Source organism: Macaca fascicularis, chromosome 6 (genome assembly GCF_037993035.2).
Source record: "Macaca fascicularis isolate 582-1 chromosome 6, T2T-MFA8v1.1".
Taxonomy (NCBI): domain Eukaryota; kingdom Metazoa; phylum Chordata; class Mammalia; order Primates; family Cercopithecidae; genus Macaca; species Macaca fascicularis.
Window position 1 is genome coordinate 121764823 of NC_088380.1, and position 18911 is coordinate 121783733.

The 18911-nt window shown below is 39.7% G+C and overlaps 1 long non-coding RNA gene across 1 annotated transcript; it reads right to left on the reverse strand.

Annotated features, from left to right (window-relative positions):
• Positions 1-466: 466 nt before the first annotated feature.
• On the reverse strand, positions 467-12424 carry LOC123574017 (uncharacterized). The gene is made up of 5 exons (XR_012414020.1): positions 8622-12424; positions 7327-7509; positions 2900-4975; positions 2062-2194; positions 467-1952 (listed from the first exon to the last, which is right to left on the reverse strand). It is a non-coding gene; the product is annotated as an uncharacterized lncRNA (long non-coding RNA).
• Between the last annotated feature and the right edge of the window lie 6487 nt (positions 12425-18911).

Genomic DNA, 18911 nt, shown 5'->3' on the forward strand with positions numbered 1-18911 from the left:
CAGCCACAGCCTGAGGCTCTTTTTCTGAATTTATACCTCTTCATTTACTGTGACATGCATGGTTTTGAATGCTATCAGGGAAAATATTTTTATTATATTTTCCGTTGCAGAAGAATCTTCTACTATGATTTTCTTCTCAACACATTTCTGGAATGCAGTAGCAATATTTATAAATATTCCCTTAGAGAAACAATATGGATACATTAATATAAGTGATAAGCATATTTTCTGCAAATATATCTATTTTAGCATTTCACCAACTTGCTAGGGGAGAACTTTGTGTTTCACAAGGCATTTGTTTACTCTTGAAAAGGAAAACTGTTGACGTTTTCCTTCCAATATGCTTATCTTTAAAGATTTATAATATAAAATACTCAGTGTGATACGTACTTATTTGAACTATTTGAATTTCATGTGATTCCAAATGGAATTTTACCTTTCTTTTTCAGTATTCTCTTAAGACAAATTTGGTTTACTCTTATGAAAAGAAACACTTTTTATTTAACTGTAAAACTACTCATTGAGTAAGAGTAACAAGCTGTAAATAATTTGTTACATATTATCCCATTTTTTGGTTAACAATGAAACAAAAATGACTATCAAATATAAAGTATTAATATCTAACACATATTGAGTCCAAAAAGTATTTACTCAACGAATAAATGAACAAATGAATAAATATACTTACTTTACAATGGGAGAAACTGAGGTCAAAAGTGTTAGCCACAATCTGGTATACTATAATCCAACTAAAAACTATCTAACCATCTAATTCAAATGTTGTTTTCCCTTGTTTTATTTAGAAGACAAATGAAAGCTTTAGTACTGAATATTTTGAAAGAGAAACCTGAGAATAATGCCTTGTGGGGAGAAAAGCTTCAAATTAAAATTTCAGAATAAAAATAAGGAGAAAAATAATTTTACTCAAACACCCCTTTGCCTTTGCTTTACTCTTAAATTTAAGAGTCTCAAATAACCATTTAAATACTATGAAGTTAAAGAATTTTCTTAATTATAAATCTATTGTGCTTAAGGGAAACCTGGAAGCTTTACTAAGGTTCTAATTTTTAAAATTATGTGCACCACCTTATTTATATTTTCTAAATGACTATTCCTAGTGGGAAATAAATACAGTGACACAGTTATGTCTTCACCTGCCAACCAACACCACAGTTATAGTCCAAGAAACTGTATTTTATGGTACATGGGTTCAATATTTACGTTTCCTCCTTCTTTGTAACAGAACTTTGAGAAATGTGCCCAACTTAAAAAAAAAAAGAAAAGCCGTTTTGCAGCTTTCTTTGCAGAAAGGGTTGACCAATGAGGTATCAATGGAAGTTTTTATGTCCAGCTTCTTGGAGAGCCATATTGCCCTCTCTTTCCTTTCCTTCTAACTGATATACCGTTCTGATACCTGACATCCAACCACCATCTTGGACTACTGAGGAGAACCTGAGGATAGAAGTCATTCACTAAAATGGCTGGAGAGGAAAGAGGGAGGAGCCTGAATCTAAGGATGGTGGAGCTTCCATTCCAACTGTTGACCACCTACCTTCTATCTTCATTTACTCCAGAGACAATTAAACTATAACTTGATTAATTGATTAAACCATGTTATTTGAGTTTTCATACAACCAAGCCTAGTCACAACTAATATAGCCATGTTATAGCTATGAGACTTTTAGCAACTCATTTCTCTATACCTCAGTTTACTCATCTGTAAAAATGGACCCGATAACAGTATTGACTCAGAGACCTGTTACAAGGATTAAATGAGTTAATATATGTAAAGAGCTTAGAATTGTAGCCAACACAGACTAAAGGCTCAATGAATCCTCTATTGTTATTATTCACTTGTACCACCTATAATATAACACCCGCAGAATAAATGAGAAAAGGAGTATGAAGAGGAGAAATCACGTTTCCCATCATCTTCTTCAGAGATGAAAGACCTGGGTAAAGAGCATAACGAAACGCATAACAAATCATACTTCTCAATTAAAAGCACTTTGCAGATTACAAGTCATTCTGTAAGGATACTTGAGTTGTTCTAATCCTTACCAGAGCTCTGAGATGAGGGTGCAAGTCGAAACTTGCTTGAGTTAACAGGTCATTTGCTGGCTGGTTCAAGAGCTGGAGTCCCAAGTTCACTGTTCCAATAAAGGCCAAGTTGGCTTTGTTCTAGTTCATGACCCTAGACAGTACAATATACTTAGTTTTGGTTAATTGTCCTCTGAATAGGATTCTAAATTTAAATCGTGTGGGATAAGACATGAGGAGGTCTGAGCCATGCTCCTGAGAAACTCCAGGCATCTGCCCTCTCCTGCTGTGATTGGCTACACCTGCCAGCAGGTGTGTGGGGGTTGTAACTAAGTCTTTTTGATTTTTAAAGGGAAATTTCCTGAATTTTTTCGAGAAATCTATTTTTCCCCCAGCTAATTTATTTAAAAGCCTCTGAGCCTTTGGGTCTTAACTTTAGGATGACTCTCCAGTGAGCTCTGCTCACATCTTAATTTAATAATAACAGCTAATATTTTTTAAGCACTCATTATAGGCAAGGCACCATTTTAAGTGCTTACTGATATCATCCTACTTAATCCTCACAAAACTTTGCAAGGTACTGTTGTATTTGCCTTTTAGAGATAATCACCCTGAGGCACAAATGGTGGAGTGACCTACTCAAAGTCATTAGGAGGGAAGGTGGCAGAGCCAGGTGACTCCATGGTCCTAGCCACCACCCACTACTCTTGTCTCATATTTAAAAACTGTCCACTATCTGCCTTTACTTTTCAAGGCTCAACCACTCAGAAGGGCCTGGGTGTGTTTCTTTGCTCAGGTGCCTTTGATTGTGGTCATATTTCAATCTTGTTATTCCACATGCCAGTCTTTCATTACTCACAAAAGATAATAAAATCCCTTAGGTGATGTCTTCCACTGCATCAGCTACCCAGGTTGTTCTGTCTTCCATGCCAGAGGCTTGTTGCTTTTGGTTGGTCCTTCCTTCATCTCAGCTCACTATCAAACGCCCAGGAGAGCCTCTGGCTCATGACTCCAAGGTCAGTTCTCCAGGACTTTTACTTCCGTAATCTTCCTCCCTTAAACCCATAATGTAGTCTAATATAAGAAAAGCTTCAAACAAATCCCAATTGAGGGGCATCCTACAAAATACCTGACCAGCACTCCTTAAAACTGTCACAGTCATCAAGAACAAGGAAAACCCGTGAAAGTGTCACCACCAAGAAGAGACATGAGAATTATTTGTAACATAGTATCCTGGATGGGATCCTGGAACAGAAAAAGGACACCAGGTAAAACCTAAGGAAATCTGAATATAGTTAATCATAATGCATCAGTATTGGCTCATTAATTGTGGCAAATGAACCATGCTAATGTAAGATGTCAATGAAAGGGAAACTGGTGCAGAACAGTTGGGAACTCGCTGTACTATATTTGCAATTTTTCTGGAAATCTAAAACTTTTCTAAATGAAAAAGTTTATTTTTTTAAAAAAGTATATGCCATGTAGTAAAGTCCTGTCCTATTTGTGAGATTCTACTGGGCTGGCTAATATACCATCTTCTTCGTAAAAACCTTGAACCAAACACATCCTTCTCTCCTCTGAAGAGCTTAGGGTACTTTATAGAAAGGGATATATGTTTTTATTGTTTCTACTGATCCAGGTGGCAGCTTTTATGATTCCTGGGTTGTACAGTAATGATATCTGCCATAGGGAATGGCTTACTAAAGGTCACCAGAATGGCACCATAGCTGGGTGTGGAGCCTTGTATGACACCTGTCCCAGTGCCATTCCAGGCTGGGCAGGAAACTGGCTCAGATGAATTCAATTCCATTCAATTCAACAAATATTAACTAGCACCTACTATGTATTGTAAGCACTGGGAAACTATTACGTTGGCGCAAAGGTAATTGCAGTGCACAACCGCAATTACTTTTGCACCAACCTAATAAAACCGAAAAAGATTCTGTTTCCTGCTCAAGGACAGTGTGGTGTAATTGGGGAGAGACAAATATATCATTAGACAATTTCAGTACAAGAAGTTACATATCATGGCAGATGTGTAAAAGGTGTTGAGGGCGCTTGGGAGGAAAGATACCTCACCAGGCAGGAGGTGGGTATTGAGCCCTAGGAAAAAAGTCTCAGCCTGAAGTGCAGGTGAATCCTGGTTAGGGGGAAATGTGTTTTAGTTCTGTAGGGGCTCTGCTATGTCTGATTTCTTAAGACTTGATGGCTCTTCTGAAGAGTTTACTCAATAGCAGTAGTGGGACTACATTAAACCCAGTTTTCCTGGCAGGGCATAAATCTTACTTTCAGGGCCTCAAGTTTTGTGAGAACATGAAAGCGCTTCGATATATATGAATAGCAAAATCATGGTTCAAAAAACTTGGCTTACTCTTGTGTCTCTGAGGTGTGAACAGGGAAGGGAGATTTGCGCAGGATTTTGTGGACTGTAAAATATGCTGGCACTCCTAGGAGGGTGGTAACGGGCCTGAATTTCATGTTTATACCTTTAGGAGTGATTAATCAGGACAATGGAGATTAATGCTATTTTCTTATACCCTTTGATAGTAAGGCATAGGCGTTTTTCCCTTAGGCTGTGAACCAGATCTGGGGGACACTTCCTGGGTCCCTTCCCTCCCTGTGAGAAATTTAATGAGCCACATTCTCATTAGACCACTAGGTCTAAGTTTGAGGCACTGTGCAAAGTGAATTTGGCAAACATGAGAGATTTTTTCTTTCTTTTCAGTAGTAAGTCACTGCATTAGAGAAGCAATTTCCTGATATGGAGGTTCCAAATAAATTGTCTGTGCTGTCTAAATGTTTTTCCAGATATTTTGAAATTATTTGCTCTCTTTCCGTGCCATTCTGTGAGGGATGAAGAGCAGCCAGCTGTTGGGTCCTCTTCTCCTGCTTGCTGTCAGCACCACTTCCCCTTCCTTCATCCTAGGAGGTCCATCTGTCAAAGGCAAATGCCCACAACATATTCTGAGACAGTTAACATCCTTCCCTTCATATCTACTTTCCTAAGCTAAGAAGAGTAAAGAAACTATTTGCTTGGCTTTATTCAGCACCTTGCGTCTCACAGGCTGCAATTCTTTGGTAAATTACACCACTAATTGTTTAGCCATCAGGGAAAACTGGTCTTTTATAACATTTTCCTTTTCTGAGTCTCCCTAACACAATGAAAAGGCCCTAGTGTCCAGACCAGGATTTAAAAAGTGGAGTCTGGGGGGGTAAGTTTACAATGCTTGGGGAAGAAAAAGGATACTCCACGACTGAGAAAGCTAAGCCAGGAGGGGTACTTGAGCCCAGGAGTTTGAGGTTACAGTGAGCTATGATCATGCCATTGCACTCCAACTTGGGGCAACAGAGCAAGACCCTGTACCTGTGTCCAAAAAAATAAAAAGGATACAATGCAAGAACATGATTTTTTTTTTCTTCAGACGGAGTTTCGCTCTCGTTGCCCAGGCTGGAGTGCAATGGCACGATCTCGGCTCACCGTAACCTCTGCATCCTGGGATCAGGTGATTCTCCTGCCTCAGCCTCCTGAGTAGCTGGGATTACAGGCATGTGCCACCATGCCCAGTTAATTTTTTTGTATTTTTAGTAGAGACGGGGTTTCTCCATGTTGGTCAGCCTAGTCTTGAACTCCTGACCTCAGGTGATCTGCCTGCTGCAGCCTCCCAAAGTGTTGGGTTACAGGCATGAGCCACCATGCCTGGCCAAGAACATGATCTTTAAAGTGGACATAGACTAGCTAGGAATTAGGAAGAACTTCTTAGTATCTAAAAAAAAAAAAAAAAAAAAAAGACAGTAACTGACCAATATCTACAACTGCCCAGTATCTACATTTTTGGTGGGTAAAAAGCACTGAACAACGATTTATTAGACAGTGTTCATATCAGAAGATGTTTTCTTCCATAACTTATTTTGACATGGTTTAGTGTCTCATTGCTATCACTTTATTATATAAATGACCATTAAATTACATTAAATCTTGAAAAGATGGACCTTGATTTTATATCTGGACTGAGTGATAAGAAATGGATTTATATGCTCTTCTGCATTTTGTGAAACTGGCCACAAATCAGAGGAGTACAAACAGAATTATTTTGAAATGACTTATAAATATTTTATACATTATTGTTTTTAAGAGGAAGTAATTTTCCAGCAGAAATGGCCAACAAGATTATCTGATTTCTCCAAGAAGCATGAATTGCGTATCTACCATGTACTGTGTTTACCTCCTAGAAATTAAAAAATGAGTAAATCAAAGATACTGACACCAAGAGCTCACAGACTGCTTGGGAAAATAGAGAACAAACAGAATTACGGTACAATGTGGTAAGTATTGTAATAAAGGCACACAGTCAGAACTAGGAAGCAAGAGGAAGGCAGGCTTTATAATGGGCTGCCCGCTCCTTCTGCCTAGATCTCCTGGGGCAGGTGAAGCTTGACTTTTAAATTGAGAGTTGAATGATAAGTAAGAGTTCAAAAGGGCAGGTAAAGAGAATTAATTCTAGGCTAAGAACCACCTGTGCAAAGGCAGTAGGGTAGAGAGTACAGTGCCTTCAGGTGTTAGATACTTTACTATCATTGGGTTGGAGAGAGGCAGTTACCAAAGATGAGGCTGGAAGAGTAGGCAGGGCATAGATCTCCAAGGGTCTTTTAAAGCATGCCACGGAGGCAGACATTACCCTGTAGACCAACACTTCTTAAATTTTAATGTACATACGACTCATTTGGGGACTTGTTAAAATATAGATGCTAGCTTGGCACAGTGGCTTGCACCTGTAGTCCCAGCTACTCAGGAGGCTGAGGCAGGAGAAGCGCTTGAGCCCAGGAGTTCAAGGCTTTATTACACTATGATCATGCCTATAAACAGCCACTGCACTCCAGCCTGGGCAGCACAGATAGGTCTCACGTGGGGCCTGAGTGTCAGCTTTTCTAAAATGCCCCAGATGATGTGCTGCTACAATAAAGTTGGTCTACAGACCGTGTGATAAGTAGCAAATATTTACAAATTACAAATTCCATTACCTGGAATGAATTCTATGTACTAAGACATACCTTCAGCCCTTGAGAGGAACTGGGACATGATTCAACTAGAGCTAGGTGAATTCTGCCTATAAGTTGCCTCCTGGGTTTACTGTGGGTGCCCTACAAATGCAGTAATTTTTTTCTACATGTTCTATGATGTGAAGACAGTGGGGAAGCAATGTAACACAAATAATCCAGTCAGTACTATAAGAACCACAATTTGGCTTTTTTGGCTGTGGGGAGAGGAGTAGAAACAGTCCCAGTTACCCAGAGCAGCTGATATTCATTGTCAGCATGGCCCAGAGCCTTTTTCCCCCAGCAGTAATCATTTGGAGGTTGAAATCTTGGCTCCAGTTCACCTCTGCAGTGGGACTTAATTCATGCCAGACTGTGGTGGTTTCTGTAGCAGTCCAACTCTGCCAAGGCTCAAAGTCCAAAGATTCTCTCATGCTGTGGCAACAAAAGAGGAGCAGAATTAAAACATAAAACTCTTGTTCTATGACCTTTCAGCTATTATTGTTTAATTATTTTTATGACATTATAAGTCATTTTGCCAAGTCACTCCTTAGCCCTTTTTCAAAATATGACAATGATTATTAACTTGGTCTCTTTTCCTAATAACCTATAATAGATATTTGGAATAGAAAAATGTCAGACTGTATCAAATGAAAGACATTTGAATTTCTGTGGAGTCAGTTGGTCTTTAGGCTAACATTGTATATAAGTATGTGTGTAGGAACATAGTCACACATATGAGATTGTACCTGCAGGTCAATTTCTAGAAAAGAAACTGCTCACAGGTGTTGCCTCTGGAGAGAAGTGGGGGAATGGAAGAAGGGTCAGTTCTGCGAGATCTTCTAGGCAATACTACTTTTATTCTGTTTTAAATTGTTTTTCTAATATGATGGCTTAACTTAAAAAATACAAAAAAAAAAAAAGAACTGTCTCAATGACTGAAAAGTATGATAATACTTGCAGGTTTGGGTAATATAATCCCTTTCCTCTGGGTCATCTAGTATTGAGACTCTTTTTGTACTGTGTTTAAGGGGAAAAGATTAATGGCTTTAGGTCTCCTGAAGTTTAAGCCCAGGTTGCTAAATTACCTACAGTTGGTTAGTAAGGAAATCAATTTTTGAAATAAAAAAATTCCCCGTAAGAATTTTTTTCAATTGTTTCCTCAGTTGATGATTTTTGCCCTCTCTTCAGACAATAGTGAAACATAAAATGAGATGGAGCATTACAAAATGAAAAGAATTGGAGGGAAAAACATTTGTTTTTAATGCAGTCAAGTATCTTCATTGATTCCCCTCTCTGCACCTTCTCTCTCCCCCAATATGATAGAATCATACTTCATTGATTCTATGATATCTATAATATCATAGAATACTGAAGGGAAGCACATTCCAGATACATGCTGTATAGACTAGCAACATGTAATGGATAACTTACATTATGCTATTATAAATTTATAAGCCTAGAAGAAGCATTATTATCTTCCATAAATACTATGAGTATTAAACATTCAACAGTCATTACCCAGTTTGCAATCTCCTATGACTTACATAAAATTTCATCTCAAATAATTGCAGTGAAAATAGATGGCAGATGAGACGGTAGGACTAGATTGCAGTTCCGACTCAGAGCAGCATGCAGAGGCTCTCACAGTGAATTTTAGCTCCAGAATGACTGTAAGAACAAACCAGAAATCCAGAGAGGACCCATAGAACCTCTGAAGAAAATAGACTGCTCCTGCAGGACCCAGGAGACATCCAAATAATGTGCTGGCATCCATGTCTGAGAGATCTATTGACAGTTCACATTGCAGGACTCTGTGAAGACAACCCCAAGTACCAGCCTGGAGCTGGGTAGACTTGCTGCATGGCTAGACCTGGAAGAGAGATAACAATCACTGCAGCTCAGCTCACAGGAAGCCACATCCACAGGAAAAGGGGAAGAGTACTACATTAAGGGAATACCTCATGGGACAAAAGAATCTGAACAGCCTTCAGTTCTAGACTTTCCCTCTGACAAAGCCTACCCAAATTAGGAGGAACCAGAAAAACAACTCTGGTAATATGGCAAAACATCTCTGCTAATATGACTCTTTAATATCCCCCCAAAATCACACTAGCTCATCAGCAATGGATCCAAACCAAAAATGTACCTGATTTACCTGAAAAAGAATTCAGGAGGTTAGTTATCAAGCTAATCAGGGAGTCATCAGAGAAAGGCAAAGCCCAGGGGCGGAGCAAGATGGCCGAATAGGAACAGCTCCAGTCTCCAGCTCCCAGCGCGAGCGACACAGAAGACAGGTGATTTCTGCATTATCAACTGAGGTATTGGGTTCATCTCACTGGGGAGTGCCGGACAATCGGGGCTGGTCAGCTGTTGCAGCCCGACCAGCCAGAGCTGAAGCAGGGCGAGTCATCGCCTCAGCTGGGAAGCAGAAGGGGGAAGGGAATCCCTTTTCCTAGCCAGGGGAACTGAGACACACAACACCTGGAAAATCGGGTAACTCCCACCCCAATACTGCGCTTTAAGCAAAGGGGCACACCAGGAGATTATATCCCACACCTGGCTGGGAGGGTCCCACGCCCACGGAGCCTTCCTCATTGCTAGCACAGCAGTCTGCGATCTAATCGCAAAGCAGCAGCAAGGCTGGGGGAGGGGCGCCCGCCATTGCTGAGGCTTAAGTAGGTAAACAAAGCCCTGGGAAGATCGAACTGGGTGGAGCTCACAGCAGTTCAAGGAGGCCTGCCAGTCTCTGTAGACTCCACCTCTGGGGACAGGGCACAGCTAAACAACAACAACAACAACAACAACAACAAAAAGCAGCAGAAACCTCTGCACAATGCAAGCGACTCTGTCTGACAGCTTTGAAGAGAGCAGTGGATCTCCCAACATGGAGGTTGAGATCTGAGAACGGACCGACTGCCTGCTCAAGTGGGTCCCTGACCCCTGAGTAGCCTAACTGGGAGACATCCTCCACTAGGGGCCCACCGACACCCCACACCTCACAGGGTGGAGTACACCCCTGAGAGGAAGCTTCCAAAGCAAGAATCAGACAGGTACACTCGCTGCTCAGCAGTATTCTATCTTCTGCAGCCTCTGCTGCTGACACCCAGGCAAACAGGGTCTGGAGTGGACCTCAGGCAATCTCCAACAGACCTACAGCTGAGGGTCCTGACTGTTAGAAGGAAAACTAACAAACAGGAAGGACACCCACACCAAAACCCCATCAGTACGTCACCATCATCAAAGACCAGAGGCAGATAAAACCACAAAGATGGAGAAAAAGCAGGGCAGAAAAGCTGGAAATTCAAAAAATAAGAGCGCATCTCCCCCTCCAAAGGAACGCAGCTCATCGCCAGCAACGGATCAAAGCTGGATGGAGAATGACTTTGACGAGATGAGAGAAGAAGGCTTCAGTCCATCAGACTTCTCAGAGCTAAAGGAGGAATTATGTACCCAGTGCAAAGAAACTAAAAATCTTGAAAAAAGAGTGGAAGAATTGATAACCAGAATAATTAATGCAGAGAAGGCCATAAACGAATGGACAGAGATGAAAACCATGACACGAGAAATACGTGACAAATGCACAAGCTTCAGTAACCGACTCAATCAACTGGAAGAAAGAGTATCAGCGATTGAGGATCAAATGAATGAAATGAAGCAATAAGAGAAATCTAAAGAAAAAAGAAGAAAAAGAAATGGACAAAGCCTGCAAGAAGTATGGGGTTATGTAAAAAGACCAAATCTACGTCTGATTGGGGTGCCTGAAAGTGAGGGAGAAAATGGAACCAAGTTGGAAAACACTCTTCAGGATATCATCCAGGAGAACTTCCCCAACCTAGTAGGGCAGGCCAACATTCAAATCCAGGAAATACAGAGAACGCCACAAAGATACTCCTCGAGAACAGCAACTCCAAGACACATAATTGCCAGATTCACCAAAGTTGAAATGAAGGAAGAAATCTTAAGGGCAGCCAGAGAGAAAGGTCAGGTTACCCACAAAGGGAAGCCCATCAGACTAACAGCAGGTCTCTCGGCAGAAACTCTACAAGCCAGAAGAGAGTGGGGGCCAATATTCAACATTCTTAAAGAAAAGAATTTTAAACCCAGAATTTCATATCCAGCCAAACTAAGTTTCATAAGTGAAGGAGAAATAAAATCCTTTACAGATAAGCAAATGCTTAGAGATTTTGTCACCACCAGGCCTGCCTTACAAGAGACCCTGAAGGAAGCACTAAACATGGAAAGGAACAACAGGTACCAGCCATTGCAAAAACATGCCAAAATGTAAAGACCATCAAGGCTAGGAAGAAATTGTATCAACTAACGAGCAAAATAACCAGTTAATATCATAATGGCAGGATCAAGGTCACACATAACAATATTATCCTTAAATGTAAATGGACTAAATGCTCCACTTAAAAGGCACAGACTGGCAAACTGGATACAGTCAAGACCCATCAGTCTCCTGTATTCAGGAGACCCATCTCACATGCAGAGACATACATAGGCTCAAAATCAAGGGATGGAGGAAGATCTACCAAGCAAATGGAGAACAAAAAAAAGCAGGGGATGCAATACTAGTCTCTGATAAAACAGACTTTAAACCATCAAAGATCAAAAGAGACAAAGAAGGCCATTACATAATGGTAAAGGGATCAATTCAACAGGAAGAGCTAACTATCCTAAATATATATGCACCCAATACAGGAGCACCCAGATTCATAAAGCAAGTCCTTAGAGACTTACAAAGAGACTTAGACTCCCATACAATAATAATGGGAGACTTCAACACCCCACTGTCAACATTAGACAGATCAACGAGACAGAAAGTAAACAAGGATATCCAGGAATTGAACTCAGCTCTGCAGCAAGCAGACCTAATAGATATCTACAGAACTCTCCACCCCAAATCAACAGAATATACATTCTTCTCAGCACCACATCACACTTATTCCAAAATTGACCACATAATTGGAAGTAAAGCACTCCTCAGCAAATGTACAAGAACAGAAATTATAACAAACTGTCTCTCAGACCACAGTGCAATCAAACTAGAACTCAGGACTAAGAAACTCAATTAATACCGCTCAACTACATGGAAACTGAATAACCTGCTCCTGAATGACTACTGGGTACATAACAAAATGAAGACAGAAATAAAGATGTTCTTTGAAACCAAGGAGAACAAAGATACAACATACCAGAATCTCTGGGACACATTTAAAGCAGTGTGTAGAGGGAAATTTATAGCACTAAATGCCCACAAGAGAAAGCTGGAAAGATCTAAAATTGACACCCTAACATCACAATTAAAAGAACTAGAGAAGCAAGAGCAAACACATTCAAAAGCTAGCAGAAGGCAAGTAATAACTAAGATCAGAGCAGAACTGAAGGAGATAGAGACATAAAAAACCCTCCAAAAAATCAATGAATCCATGAATTGGTTTTTTGAAAAGATCAACAAAATTGATAGACCACTAGCAAGACTAATAAAGAAGAAAAGAGAGAAGAATCAAATAGACGTAATAAAAAATGATAAAGGGAATATCACCACCGACCCCACAGAAATACAAACTACCATCAGAGAATACTATAAACACCTCTATGCAAATAAACTAGAAAATCTAAAAGAAATGGATAATTTCCTGGACACTTACACTCTCCCAAGACTAAACCAGGAAGAAGCTGAATCCCTGAATAGACCAATAGCAGGCTCTGAAATTGAGGCAATAATTAATAGCTTACCAACCAAAAAAAGTCCAGGACCAGATGGATTCACAGCTGAATTCTACCAGAGGTACAAGGAGGAGGTGGTACCATCCTTCTGAAACTATTCCAATCAATAGAAAAAGAGGGAATCCTCCCTAACTCATTTGATGAGGCCAACATCATCCTGATACCAAAGCCTGGCAGAAACACAACAAAAAAAGAGAATTTTAGACCAATATCCCTGATGAACATTGATACAAAAATCCTCAATAAAATACTGGCAAACCGGATCCAGCAGCACATCAAAAAGCTTATCCACCATCATCAAGTGGGCTTCATCCCTGATGCAAGGCTGGTTCAATATACGCAAATCAATAAACGTAATCCAGCATATAAACAGAACCAAAGACAAAAACCACATGATTATCTCAATAGATGGAGAAAAGGCCTCTGACAAAATTCAACAGCCCTTCATGCTAAAAACTCTCAATAAATTCGGTATTGATAGAACGTATCTCAAAATCATAAGAGCTATTTATGACAAACCCACAGCCCATATCATACTGAATGGGCAAAAACTAGAAAAATTCCCTTTGAAAACTGGCACAAGACAGGGATGCCCTCTCTCACCACTCCTATTCAACATAGTGTTGGAAGTTCTGGCTAGGGCAATCAGGCAAGAGAAAGAAATCAAGGGTATTCAGTTAGGAAAAGAAGAAGTCAAATTGTCCCTGTTTGCAGATGACATGATTGTATATTTAGGAAACCCCATGAACTCAGCCCAAAATCTCCTTAAGCTGATAAGCAACTTCAGCAAAGTCTCAGGATACAAAATTAATGTGCAAAACTCACAAGCATTCTTATACACCAGTAACAGACAAACAGAGAGCCAAATCATGAATGAACTCCCATTCACAATTGCTTCAAAGAGAATCAAATACCTAGCAATCCAACTTACAAGGGATGTAAAGGACCTCTTCAAGGAGAACTACAAACCACTGCTCAGTGAAATAAAAGAGGACATAAACAAATGGAAGAACATACCATGCTCATGGATACGAAGAATCAATATCGTGAAAATGGCCACACTGCCCAAGGTAATTTATAGATTCAATGCCATCCCCATCAAGCTACCAATGACTTTCTTCACAGAACTGGAAAAAACTGCTTTAAAGCTCATATGGAACCAAAAAAGAGCCCGCATCTCCAAGACAATCCTAAGTCAAAAGAACAAAGCTGGAGGCATCACGCTACCTGACTTCAAACTATACTACAAGGTTATAGTAACCAAAACAGCATGGTACTGGTACTAAAACAGAGATATAGACCAATGGAACAGAACAGAGTCCTCAGAAATAATACCACACATCTACAGCCATCTGATCTTTGATAAACCTGAGAAAAACAAGAAATGGGGAAAGGATTCCCTATTTAATAAATGGTGCTGGGAAAATTGGCTAGCCATAAGTAGAAAATCCTTTTCTACTGAAAGCTGAAACTAGATCCTTTCCTTACTCCTTATACGAAAATTAATTCAAGATGGATTAGAGAATTAAATGTTAGACCTAATACCATAAAAACCCTAGAAGAAAACCTAGGTAATACCATTCAGGACATAGGCATGGGCAAGGACTTCATGTCTAAAACACCAAAAGCAACAGCAACAAAAGCCAAAATTGACAAACGGGATGTAATTAAACTAAAGAGCTTCTGCACAGCAAAAGAAACTACCATCAGAGTGAACAGGCAACCTACAGAATGGGAGAAAATTTTTGCAATCTACTCATCTGACAAAGGGCTAATATCCAGAACCTACAATGAACTCAAACAAATTTACAAGAAAAAACAAACAACCCCATCAAAAAGTGGGCAAAGGATATGAACAGACATTTCTCAAAAGAGGACATTCATACAGCCAACAGACACATGAAAAAAATGCTCATCATCACTGGTCATCAGAGAAATGCAAATCAAAACCACAATGAGATACCATCTCACACCAGTCAGAATGGCGATCATTAAAAAGTCAGGAAACAACAGGTGCTGGAGAGGATGTGGAGAAATAGGAACACTTTTACACTGTTGGTGGGATTGTAAACTAGTTCCACCATTATGGAAAACAGTATGGCGATTCCGCAAGGATCTAGAACTAGAAGTACCATATGACCCAGCCATCCCATTACTGGGTATATACCCAAAGGATTATAAATCATGCTGCTATAAAGACACATGCACACGTATGTTTATTGTGGCACTATTCACAATAGCAAAGACTTGGAATCAACCCAAATGTCCATCAGTGACAGACTGGATTAAGAAAATGTGGCACATATACACCATGGAATACTATGCAGCCATAAAAAAGGATGAGTTTGTGTCCTTTGTAGGGACATGGATGCAGCTGGAAACCATCATTCTCAGCAAACTATCGCAAGAACAGAAAACCAAAAACTGCATGTTCTCACTCATAGGTGGGAACTGAACAATGAGATCACTTGGACTCTGGAAGGGGAACATCACACACCGGGGCCTATCACGGGGAGGGGGGAGCGGGGAGGGATTGCATTGGGAGTTATACCTGATGTAAATGACGAGTTGATGGGTGCTGACGAGTTGATGGGTGCAGCACACCAACATGGCACAAGTATACATATGTAACAAACCTGCACATTATGCACATGTACCCTAGAAGTTAAAGTATAATAATAATAAAAAAAAAGAAAGGCAAAGCCCAATGCAAGGAAATCCAAAAAATGATATAAGAAGTGAAGCAAGAAATGTTCAAGGAGATACTTAGCATGAAGAAAAATATAACAAAAACTGTAGGAAATGTTGGACACACAAAAAAATGCAAAATGCTCTAAAACGTCTCAGCAATAAATTGAACAAGTAGAAGAAAGAAATTCAGAGCTCAAAGAAAAAAGCTTAGAATTAACCCAATCAACAAAGACGAAGAAGAAAGAATAAGAAAATATGAACAAGGCCTCTAAGAAGTCTGGGATTATGTTAAATGACCAAACCTAAGAATAATTGGTGTTCCTGAAGAAGAGAAATCTATAAGTTGGGAAAACATATTTGGGGGAATAATTGAGGAAAACTTCCCCAGCCTTGCTAGAGTCCTCGATGTCCAAATACAAGAACCACAAAGAAGACCTGGGAAATTCATTGCAAAAGATCATTGCCTACGCACGTTCTCATCAAGTTATCTGAAGTTAAGATGAAGGAAAGAATCTTAAGAGCTGTGAGACAAAAGCATCAGCTAACCTGTAAAGGAAAACCTATCAGATTAACAGCAGATTTCTCAGCAGAAACCCTACAAGCTAAAAGGGATTGGGGCTCTATCTTCAGCCTCCTCAAGCAAAACAATTATCAGCCAAGAATTTTGTATCCAGCAAAATGAACTAAACATCATATGTGAAGGAAAGATAGTCTTTTTCAGACAAACAAATGCTAAGAGAATTCGCCACTACCAAGCCACCACTAAAAGAACTGCTAAAAGGAGCTCTAAATCTTGAAACGAATCCTGCAAACACATCAAAAGAGAATCTCTTTAAAGCATAAATCACACAGGACCTATAAAACAAAAATAAACTTAAAAAGCAAAAACAAATAACAGCAACAACAAAAAAAACAAAGATACACAGGCAACGAAGAGCAGGATGAATTCAATGTTACCTCACATCCAAAGTTGTTTGAAAAGACTTAAAAGCAGTGTTTCCTGAAATTCATTTTTCTACGTATATACTATAATCCTCTCATTTAGAAATTACTTTTTAAGGTTTCATCTATAAGGAAGGTAGAGATAAAATATAAATGTTTGGCCAGGCATGGTAGCTCATGCCTGTAATCCAAGCACTTTGGGAAGCTGAGGTGGGTGAATTGCTTGAGCCCAGGAGTTTGAGACCAGCCTGGGCAACATGGCAAAACTCTGTCTCCACAAAAAATACAAAAACTTAGCCAGTGTTGTGGCATGTGCCTGTGGTCCCAGCTTAAGAAGCTGAGGCAAGAGGATTGCTTGACCCTGGGAGGTCAAAGTTGCAGTGAGATGAGACTGCACCACTGCACTCCAGCCTGGGCAACAGAGCAAGACCCTGTCTCAAAAAACAAACAAACAAACAAACGTTTTCAATATAACTAACATTGAACCAACCCCACTTCATAATTGTTTTCAATAAAAACATCTTCTCTTAATATAGTGATTCCTAAACTTGGCTTCTTATCACTATTAACTGTGGAGCTTAAAAATAATTTTTTCTCCACCATAGCCTTCTGAATAAAAAGCTTCAGAGGTGAGACCTTGGAATCTGTATGTTTTATAAATTTACTAGGTGATTCTAATGAAACTAACCTTTCATTGTGCTGATATTTAGAAATAATCAGTTCAAAAATTTAGCTGTTACATTAACTTAAATGCCTTCAGGGGCCAGCCAGTTAACAGAAGTGTGACAGGCATCCCTGTGCAAAACCCAAGAAAGCTATCATTAGTGTCAGTATATTTTATGTGTGGCCCAAGACAGTTCTTCCAATGTTGCCCTGGCAAGCCAAAGATTGGACACCCCTGATTTAGATGTTAGATCTATCAGACTGACTAGGTTCAGTCTCAACTTTTTTGATAAGGATATTTATAGATGTACCTCACATTGCATTATAGCAGGAGGCATGCAATGTCTTGAGTCACTTTTAGAGATGTTAGGATTGATCAGTGGATTCAGGTGGTAGCAGCTTGAGCCTTCCACTTTTAAGTTCTCCATCAACCTTTCTCCTGATGGTTTCAGTATCCATTGATTGTTGTAGCCTAAAATCCACCTACCTTGGCCTCCCAAAGTGCTGGGATTATAAGCTCGAGCCACCACGCCCAGCCTCTTTCCACTTTTTAGAGCTTTTTTTCTGAATATTGAAATGCATATGGCATCAGACATCTGGATATTTTTCTGTCCCCAATTTCTGCCGTTTCCATGTGACTTTGAATTTGATCTTTCTTATTTCAATTCATTTGTTAGATGGGGGGACTACTAGATCTCAGCTTCTATGGTCGCCCCCAGCTGTGAAACCCCATTGTTTCCAGGCAACAACCTCATTGCAGAGACTCAGGTCACTAAATTACATTATGGCCATGATAGTTTTGTTTGTAATGACCAGTCAGCAGATGTAGGTTACCCTTCTGGCCTAAGCTATTTACATTTTGGTTATTCTCTTTCTTGTCTCCACACGGTCTAAGAATACCACATCTGAGATCCTGAGTGAATTTGGTCTCTCTATTTAAACTAAGAACTTTGATATTGATCTTTCATTTTTTCCTAGGTATACACATTTTCATAATGTTTAAGTATAAATTTCAAGGAGTATGGCAGAGATAAAAGGGCAAAAAGGCAATTCTTGCCTGGAGCTATCCTTTAATTATAGGCTCTAATCTGTGACTCTCTCAATGGGTTTCTCTACTCCTTAATTAAATAAGGTGCCATTAAATCAGTAACTCAAAGTGCTATTAACTCCTTACAATACTTTTAAATATAAATACCTACTTTCTTGTCTCTTGAGAAAATTCTTTGAATAGCTACTTAGTTTTAAAAGAAGTTAGGAGATACAGTGGGAATTCACTTGAACTGAAAATGCACTCTGCCATTTGGATCACATCAAAGGGGTTACCGTAGTTTTCCTCTCATACTTTCTTCTCAGCTACCACCATACCTGAAGGACTCAAGACAGTCATACAGAATTAAGCTTTAGAGTGGCTAGAGAAGGCACATTTAATTAGGAGCCAGGTTTCCATAACTGTCCAGTATGGGCCTAGCAATGCTAGGCACTTTGTATATACCATCTTACAAACCTCCCAACACCAGATGACAGATGTCAGGTTTCTAGGTTTAGAATGGTTAACTAACTTTGCCAAGATCACATAGCTACTTAGTGATGGAACCTGAATTAGAATTCAGGACAGGTTCAAAGCTCTTTCTCCTTGTGATGGTTAACTTTATACATCAACATGACTGGGCCATGGGGTGCCTAGATCAGCTCTCCTGGGTCTGTAGCTTACTAGGTGAAGATCATTGGACTTCTCAGCCGTTATAATGGTGTAAGTCAATTTCTTATATAAATCTGTTTCTGTCTTAATATGTCTATTTTTCTTG